General features: G+C 41.4%; 3 non-coding genes across 3 annotated transcripts; all 3 read left to right on the top strand.

Annotated features, from left to right (window-relative positions):
• The first annotated feature begins 1186 nt into the window (after positions 1 to 1186).
• Positions 1187 to 1352, top strand: LOC122797409. The gene has a single exon (XR_006364129.1). It is a non-coding gene; the product is annotated as a U1 spliceosomal RNA (small nuclear RNA).
• A 392-nt stretch (positions 1353 to 1744) lies between these two features.
• LOC122797407 lies at positions 1745 to 1910 on the top strand. Its single transcript, XR_006364126.1, has one exon. It is a non-coding gene; the product is annotated as a U1 spliceosomal RNA (small nuclear RNA).
• A 402-nt stretch (positions 1911 to 2312) lies between these two features.
• LOC122797412 lies at positions 2313 to 2470 on the top strand. The gene has a single exon (XR_006364131.1). It is a non-coding gene; the product is annotated as a U1 spliceosomal RNA (small nuclear RNA).
• The last annotated feature ends 7313 nt before the right edge of the window (positions 2471 to 9783 follow it).

Here is a 9783-nt window from a genome sequence, read left to right as displayed (position 1 = left end):
AGAGAGCTCCTCTATGTCTCTTTTCATGTAGTCCAGGGAGGTACATCTCAGGTCATTCACACCAGCATGGACAATGACTGAGTCATATTTGTACTTCCCTTGGAGTGACCTGAGTGCTTGTGTTATGTGGCGGATCCTAGCGCCTGACAGGCAGCTCACCATGACCTTCTCCTTGTTCAGCCTGGTGAGTGGGACGTCAGTGTGCCTGACGATAGAGTCACCTATTACAAGTGTATCAGGTGTCTTGTTTAGCCTTAAGGGCTGTGACTGTTTGGCACATAGGCTTTGTGAGCTATGTGTTGCACGTGTTTTGTTTTGGGGTAGCAGTTGCTTGGGTGTCTGCTTTGGAGGTCTCTGCTGCTTAGGCACATTTTTATTTAGAGCCTCCAAGTATGCTTTTGTGCGTTTATGTGTTTGGTTTGCTGTCATGGTAGGTCTATGTGAGACTGGAATTGTAGTGAGTGTGGTTTCCTTCTCCTCCTGACTGGTTACACCAGTACTGAGTTGAGAGAGCTTAGCCTCCAGTTTGACTATATAGTTGCATCTCTCACATGTGTTGGAATTTGTTGGGAGGAGGAGAGGGTTGTCTATGTACATGAGGCAGTTGTAACATTGCCTCAAGATTCCCAGATTCACCAGCTGGACCAGAGAGGAGATTGACAACTGACCTTTGGACATGCTAGAATAGTATTGGGAATTCCTTTATAACTGAAAAAAGGGCCAATGGGGAACAAGGTACTCAAGGGGAGTTTGTGAGGGTGTAGTGCTTTTAATTTTTTAGTGCTGACTTATATAGTTGCTTTAGTGAGCAAGTGCCAGGTAACTTAAATGCAATGTGTTACAGGTAACTTAAATGCAAAAATGACAAACAGTAACTTTCTTTCAAGTGAAACAAGGAAATAAGTACAGTAAGCAATGCAGATATCACTAGGGATCCACAGAAGTGCTGAAAAGCCGTGTTTTAGGTGGAATTAGCGTTTCAGGGAAATAAGCAAACAAACAACAAGCATACAAACAAAGCTAGATTCAGCAGGCCTGGATCTAGTCTATGCTACAGCAAACAAGGTGTACCAATTTCAGTAAGAAACAGTTCAAATACGCAGGCACTATAAGCCTTTAACCAGAAATTCCCAGCTTGAACTTTCTTGAACTTTCTCTTTTGAAACACGCTTCTTTCTTTCCTTTCTTTCTTACCTGGCAGTTGGAATACCATGATCAAGAAGGTAGTTTCTCCAGGTTAAGGCTCTTCCATTGGGCTTTTCGATTGGGTAGACTTCTGTGATTTCCCCAAATATGGGAATCTCAACTGCATACTTTATGATAGTGTGGGGCTGCATTCATGCAGTTCCCTTAACTTAAGCTAACAAGCAAACAGATCTGATTCTTTTGTTTTGCCATGCTTAGCTCACAAGCCTGTATTTCTAACTGATGTTGTACATCCCATTCCCCAAGATTCTATCTCAGAAACAGCCAATCATTTACTCCTGCATTACTCTTATTTACAAACTTACGTTTTTCTCCAAAAGTACTTTTCTGTCTTACTCTCTTGAAACACACTGCTTCCTTTCATTTTCATTTTTTTTCTTAAACTTTCTCTCTTGAAACACAGTTCATCCTTTCATTTCCATCTTTCTCCTCTCAAAACAGAATTATTCCTTTCATTTCAAAATTTTCCTCTATTTTCTCAAACCCAGGTTTGTCACTAACCACCTACACCAGTGCCAGGTTGTCAGTAACCAAAGGCATACTTAAATGGCAGGGGAAATACCACAATCAAGAGGGTGATTTCGCCAGGATGAAGCTCTTCCATTGTAATCTTTGGTTGGGTGGACTTCTGTGATTTCCCCAAATGTGGGAAACTCAACTGCATAATTTATGATAGTGGGGGACCACGTTCATGTGGTCTTCTAAACTTAATCCAACAAATAGATCTGTTTCTTTTGTTCTACCATGCTTAGCTCTCAAGCTTGTATGTCTAACCAATGTTATATATACAATTCCCCAAGCTCCTAACTCCAAAAAGCAATCATTTACTTCTATTTGCAACATTTACCTTTTTCTACAAATGCACTTCTTTTCTGTCTTTTTCTCTCAAAAAATGCTTCTTCCTTTCCTTTCCAAATTTCTCTCTCAAACTTTCTCTCAAAACATGCTGCTTCTTTTCCTTTCCATCTTTCTCTTTCAAAACATGCTTTTTCCTTTCCTTTCTGTCTTTCTCTCCTCAAATAGGCTTTGTTCTTTCCTTTCCTTTCTCAAACCTAGTTTTGCCACTAATCACATACAGAACTGACAGGTTCTCAATAACCAAAGTCATACTTACCTCCAGGGGAAATACCATGATCAAGAAGGTGGTTTCCACAGGATGAGGCACTTAAATTGTACTTTTCAGTTGGGTTGACTCCTATAATTTCCCCAAATGTGGGAAACTCAACTGCATCATTTATGGTAGTGGTGGACTTGCAGTCCCCTAAACTTAAGATAACAAACAGATCTGGTTTTCTTTTAGCATGCCTAGCTCATACTCTTGTATTTCTAACCAAATGTTATACATACACTTCCCCAAATCCTAACTGAGAAACAGCCATTTATTCTTACAGTGATCTTATTTACAAGACTTACTTTTTCTCCAGATGCACTTCTTTTCTGTCTTTGTCACTATAAACACCACTGTTGCTTTCTTTTCCATCTTTCTAGCTGAAACTTTATCTCTCAAAACACACTTCTTCCTTTCCTTTCCTTTCCTTTCCTTTCTTTTCCTTTCCTTTCCTTTCTTTTCCTTTAGTTTCCTTTCCTTTACTTTCCTTTCCTTTCCTTTCTCTCGTACTTTCTTTCTTGAAACATGCTTCTTCCTTTACTATCCATCTTTCTCCTTTCAAAACAGGCTTCTTCCTTTTCCTTTCCTTTTGTTTACTTTCAATGGACTTTGACTTGAGAAAGAAGAGGGCCAATATTGACATTTCTGAACTTCTGGAGATAGGCATTGCCTGCCCCACCCACACCCATCTAGAACTTATTGAAAGGACAGACAAGATACAGTAGGACTTTTGTTATTAAAAGACTTCCTAAAGAAAATTCATCATCATCTTCTTTTGGCTGTTCCCATTAGGGGTCACCACAGCAGATCATCTGTTTCCATTTCTTCCTGTCCTCTGCATCTTGCTCTGTCACACCAACCACCTGCATGTCCTCTCTCACCACATCCATAAACCTTATCTTAGACCTTCCTCTTTTCCTGTTACTTGGTAGCTTCATCCTTAGCATCTTTTTTCACAATATACTCAGCATCCCTCCTCAGCACATGTCCAAACCAATGTAATCTTGCCTCTCTGGCTTTGTCTCCAAACCTTCCAACCTGGGCTGACCCTCTAATATACTTATTCCTAATCCTGTCCACCCTCCTCACACCCGGTGCAAATCTTAACATCTTTAACTCTGCCACATCCAACTCTAACTCTTGCCTTTTTGTCAATGCCACTGTCTCCAACCCATATAACATAGCTGGTCTCACTACCCTCTTGTAGACCTTCTCTTTCACTCTTACTGGTACTCGTCTGTCACAAATCACTCCTGACACTCTTCTCCACCCAATCCATCCTGCCTGTACTCTCTTCTTAACCTCGCTTCCACACTCACCATTACTCTGAACTATTGATCCCAAGTATTTGAACTCAACCACCTTCGCCACCTCTACTCCCTGCATCCTCACCATTCCTCTATCCTCCCTCTCATTCACACACATATATTCTGTCTTAGTCCTGCTGATCTTCATCCTCTCCTCTCTAGAGCATATCTCCATCTCTCCAGGGTCTCCTCCACCTGTTCCCTACTCTCACTACCGATCACAATGTCATCTGCAAACATCATAGTCCACGGGGACTCCTGTCTGATCTTGTCTGTCAACCTGTCTATCACCATTGCAAATAAGAAAGGGCTCAGAGCTGATCCTTGATGTAATCCCACCTCCACCTTAAACGCATCCATCACTCCCACCGCAGACCTCACCTCTGTCACACTACACTCATACATATCCTGTACCACTTTTAAATACTTCTCTGACACTCCCGACTTCCTCATACAATACCACAACTCCTCTCTAGGCACCCTGTTATATGCTTTCTCTAAGTCTACAAAAACACAATGCAACTCCTTCTGACATTCTCTGTACTTCTCCATCAACACTCTCAGAGCAAACATTGCATCTGTAATGCTCTTTCCCGGCATGTGACCATACTGCTGATCACTAATTATCACGTCCCTTCTTAACCTAGCTTCCACTATTCTTTCCCATAACTTCATGCTGTGACTGATCAATTTAATCCTTCTGCAGTTACAACAGCTCTGCACATCACCTTAAAAATCTGTACCAAAACACTTTTTCTCCATTCCTCAGGCATCCTCTCACTTTCCAAGATTTCATTAAACAATCTGGATAGAAACTCAACTGCCATTTTACCTAAACACCTCCATGCTTCCACAGGTATGTCATCTGGACCAACAGCCTTTCCATTCTTCATCCTCTTCATAGCTATCATTACTTCCTCCTTGCTAATCCATTGCACTTCATGATTCACTATCCCCACATCATCCAACCTTCTCTCCCTCTCATTCTCTTCCTTCATCAACCCCTCAAAGTACTCTTTCCATTAGTTCAACACACTCTCCTCACTTGTGAGTATGTTTCCCTCATTATCCTTTATCACCTTTACCTGCTGCACATCTTTCCTAGCTCAGTCCCTCTGTCTAGCCAGGTCCTTTTCTCCCTCCTTAGTGTCCAACCTTTCATACAACTCTACATATGCCTTATCCTTAGCCTTCACCACCTCTCTCTTTGCCATGCACCTCATCTCCTTATACTCCTGTCTACTTTCTTCATCTCTCTGACAGTCCCACTTCTTCTTTGCCAACCTCTTTCTCTGTATACTCTCCTGTACTTCCTCATTCCACCACCATGTCTCCTTGTCGTCCCTCCTCTGTCCAGATGTCATCCCAAGCACCTTTCTAGCAGTCTCCTTTACTAGCTCTGCTGTAGTTACCCAGCTATTTAGTAACTCTTCACTGCCACCCAGTGCCTGTCTTAACTCATCCCTGAACTCCACCTCACAATTACCCTTTTTCAATTTCCACCATTTGATCCTTTGTGCTGCCCTCACATTCCTCCTCTTCTTGCTTACCAGCGTCATCCTACAAACCACTATCCTATGCTGCCTAACTACACTTTCTCTGGCCACCACTTTACAGTCTCCAAATTCCTTCAAACTGGCCCTCCTACATATGATATAATCCACCTGTGTGCATCTTCTTCCACTCTTGTATGTCACCCTATGCTCCTCCCTCTTGTTAAAATACATATTCACCACAGCCATGTCCATCCTTTTTGCAAAATTCACTTTCATCTGACCTTCTGCATTCCTTTGCTTAACACCATATCTACCCATCACTTCCTCATCCCCTCTGTTCCCTTCACCAACATGCCCATTGAAATCTGCTCCAATCACCACTCTCTCACCCTTGGGTACAGTCATCACCACTTCATCCAACTCACTCCAAAATTTTTCTTTCTCATCCATCGCACACCCAACTTGTGGAGCATATGCACTAACAACATTCATCATTACACCATCAATTTCCAGCTTCATAAACATCACTCTATCCGACACTCTTTTCACCTCCAAAACACTCTTAGTATACTGTTCCTTCAGGATAACTCCTAAGCCATTTCTCCTCCTATCCACACCATGATAAAACAATTTGAACCCACCTCCGATACACCTAGCTTTACTCCCCTTCCATCTGGTCTCTTGCACACACAATATACCAACCTTCCTTCTGTCCATCATATTGGCTAGCTCTCTCCATATACCAGTCATACTGCCAACATTCAAAGTTCTGACCCTCACTACCACAGTTGTAGCCTTTCTCCTCTCTTCCAGCCTTCGGCCATGCCTTCTCCCTCTTCTCCTCCTTCGGCCAACAGTAGCCCTGTTTCCACCAGCACCCTGTTGGCTAACAGTACTGGTGGCGGTTGTTGTTAACCCAGGCCTCGACCGATCGAGTATGTAAATATTTACTGCTGTCCGCATGAATTTTTTGGCAAAGTTTTATGTCGGATGCCCTTCCCAATGCAACCCTCCCCATTTATCCATTCTGCTTAAAACCATTGCAAGAACAGTTGTTGTTGTATCTTTCAGCTTTTCCCGGTTAGGGGTCGCCACAGCTGAACTCCGGTTTGCTAATTATTGGCAGTAGATTTTTACTTACCGAGTTGCCAGCTCTGACGCACAACCTTCAATGAAGCACGCCCATTCACCCATGTCTCCACACAGAAGACGCTTTAGCTGAGAATCGAACAGGACAACGTCTTACTGTGAGGCGACAACGCTACTGAAGCACCACCAAGAACAGTAACTGTCCAAAAACATTATGGTCTGCTTACGTTTTAACAGTTTAATTATTTAATACATCATTTAAATGAAGCTTTTACTAATTTATGCAAACATCTGTGCCTGTGGTTTATATTACATCTTGCATAACAATAAAGTTGATTTTGACTTACAATCCTTTCAAAAATGCTACAGTGGTTACAATATTTCTAGACACTGCTCGTGACTAAACTGAGTATTTGTTTTTTTGTTATATTTACATGACATCTACTTCCTTACTTACTGTGATACTTAAACTTAACTGAACTTCGCTGTCTCCACATAAATCATTATTTAATTTTATACACATTTTAAACACTGCTTGTATAATCTTAGAAAGTTGCTAAAATAAAATGTTTTGTGTTACCGTGTGTTTTCTGAAAAACAGGATGACTGAAACTTAAATGACTATCACCATTATTTAGTGAATTCAGTTCTCATTGATTTGTCAGAAAACCACAAATTTTAAGAGGAACACACCAAAAGTATGAGCTAAACATCTAGACATTTGAAAGCTATGGACTCGACTCCTTGGGTCTATATTAAATTATCGAATGGAACGAATGTTGAATGGCCGAAATATTGAAAGTGACGTTCATCGAGTTCTGGTTTGTGGGATTGGGGTGCAGTTGAGATCAGGAATTTTGCCCTTTCCTCACTGTAGTGCGACCTCACAGGTGGTATATATAATCAGCAGGGGGGGCACAGCCCCCCCATAAAACCAAGTAATTTGAACGGCACTTTCGATATTTCGGCCGGTCGACATTCATTCCGTTTGATAATTTAATATAGACCTGACCCCTTGAATCACAACTGGTGGTATGGGTAGAAACTTCAGGCTCTTGTTTCTTGTACCTAAGGTACAGGGTTTGACCCTGAATAACACTAACCACCAGGTATATCTAACTGGGGCATTTTCACACACACACACACACACACACACACACACACACACACACACACACACACACACACACACACCCAACCACACACCCTGCAGCATAACACACACCCATACACACCCTGCAGCATAATACACACCCTGCAGCATAACACACCCACACCCACCTGCAACATAACACACACACACACCAACCCTGCAGCATAATACACACACACACACACACACACACACACACACACACACACACACACACACACACACATACACCATGTAGTATAACACACACACACACCCTGCAGCATAACACACACACACACACACACACACACACACACACACACACACACACACACACACACACACACACACACACACACACACACAGCAGCAAAATGTATTCTTTGTAGTGGCAAATTAATTCCCTTGCAGCAAAACTAATTCTCTTACTTAGCAAAAATGAGCCCTTAATCAAGCAACACTGTGGCAAATTAAAAGCAGCAAAATGTATTCATTGTAGATTAATTCCCTAACTTGCAGCATAACAAAAGCACAAAACACACTGTAATGAAGTAATTCAAATTCCCACACACAGAGCAGCAAAATGTATTTGTTGTAGTGGCAAATTAATTCCCTTACTTGCAGCAAAACTAATTCCCTTGCTTGCAGCAAAATGTAGCAAAAACAAGCCCTTCATCGAGCAGCAAAATTAGTTCAAATAATTCCCTTAAATGGGCAGCAAAATGAGTGGCAAATAATTCCCTTAAATGAGACCTTAACATTAACATTTTAAATTGTGTGAGTTCTCGGGAAGAGCAGGGTAACACTGCATGCACATTGGTCAATGGATCAATCTTAAAAAAATATGTCCTTAAAATTAAAGTAAAGTGCACGTCCCAAAATAAACCAGAATAAATAAATAGTACCACTACCACCTAAACAATCACCGGACCAGTCCTAAAGCAGCACATCGGTCACCAAGCCAGTCAAAGAAATATGTCCTTAAAATAAACCAAAATAAATAAACTGCACAAGTTTAACACCGACACGACACCGGAGTACCTCTACCACCTAAACGATCACCAGACCAGTCAAGAAATATGTCCTTAAAATTTAAGTAAAGTGCACGTCCTATAAACTGCCAGGGAGAGATATGGAGCTGATCATTTTTTTTGTTTACATACCTGGAGCTGCCACAGAGAGTAAATCTTCCCATCCCAGGAGTGTATGCGGATGCTGGGCAGACCAGGCTCTGCTGCAGCCTGTACTGTCTGGGTCTTGGGCTTGGCAAAAGTTGAGACAAGTTAAACTGTATAAACAGCTTCCCCGTTCGCTCTGCTTGTAAACAAAGTAAACACAGTCCAACTGAGGTGCCGAGTCTCCAACAGTCTGGCAGTCTGCCTGATGTCATCACTGCACGTGCACCCCTAGGATGTGTGATGACAACCAACTAAAAAAAAAACAAAATTGAAAAAAAATTGGAAATTGAAGGGGCCACTCGGGAATTCGTGGCACCCCATTATTTTGCCCTCAAAACTGGTAAATACTGAGGAATTCGGTACGGTTGAGAGGTATGGACAGTGCAGTCAGTATGCCCATTGTAAGCCCAGCATTTACCAACAGAACGATGTCTGGCAGCTAAAGTATTGTTCAGCAGCTGTCTTTCTATTGAGATATGCTTAATAATGCTGTGCTTACGTTTTAAGAGGGAGAGAACAAAATATGAGAAGAATGACAGACATTCTGCCAGACTCTGTACAGTTGAAAGATATGGTTATGGCTACTAAAAATCAGTTGTACTGTCACAGCATACCTCTCAGCTGTCCATAGTTTTATATAATGTCCCTTTATTTTCCTCATGTTTTTTCCTGTCACAAAATGTTTTTTCTGTTAAAATAGTCATGATTTCTGTAAATCAATAGTCAGACTTTATAGCTTCATACCGTTCAGAAAAAAAAGGAGTAAGAGAGACAGACAAAGAGAGACAGACAGACTCCTGCAGACCTGCTCTCTTCCCTGTACTTCTTCAGCCCTGACGTACTGTGCAAGTGCATGAATGTACATGCACTACAAATGTGCAGTATATCAAAAAGAAGCTCAGAAAGCAAAAGAACGCTAAGCTGCAGTCATACAACGACATTATTTAAGAAAGGTAAGCAATTTCTTTCTTAACTAATACCATTGTGTAATATTAATACACTACTAGATGTGGGTATCACAGGATTAATCCAAAGATGGCTTTGTTTGATCACACTGACTGCGGGTAAATCTTGTGATACCCACATCCAATCATGAGTTTACAGAGGATCATGCATCATTCCTTCTCTGAATTAAAGACTAATAGATGATTTTGCCAGGCTTCTCTTATATCTGTCATCTATTGTTAGGTACATGCCAAGTACAGGAAACGTGGACTTTATGTTTTATAGTTTAGTTCTTATGGATAACCATAGTTGGAGAAAG

The sequence above is a fragment of the Protopterus annectens genome, chromosome 3.part0 (genome assembly GCF_019279795.1).
Source record: "Protopterus annectens isolate FY-2018-M chromosome 3.part0, PAN1.0, whole genome shotgun sequence".
Taxonomy (NCBI): domain Eukaryota; kingdom Metazoa; phylum Chordata; order Ceratodontiformes; family Protopteridae; genus Protopterus; species Protopterus annectens.
Note: the sequence above shows the minus strand (reverse complement) of the source record. Positions and strands in the feature narration are given on the sequence as shown.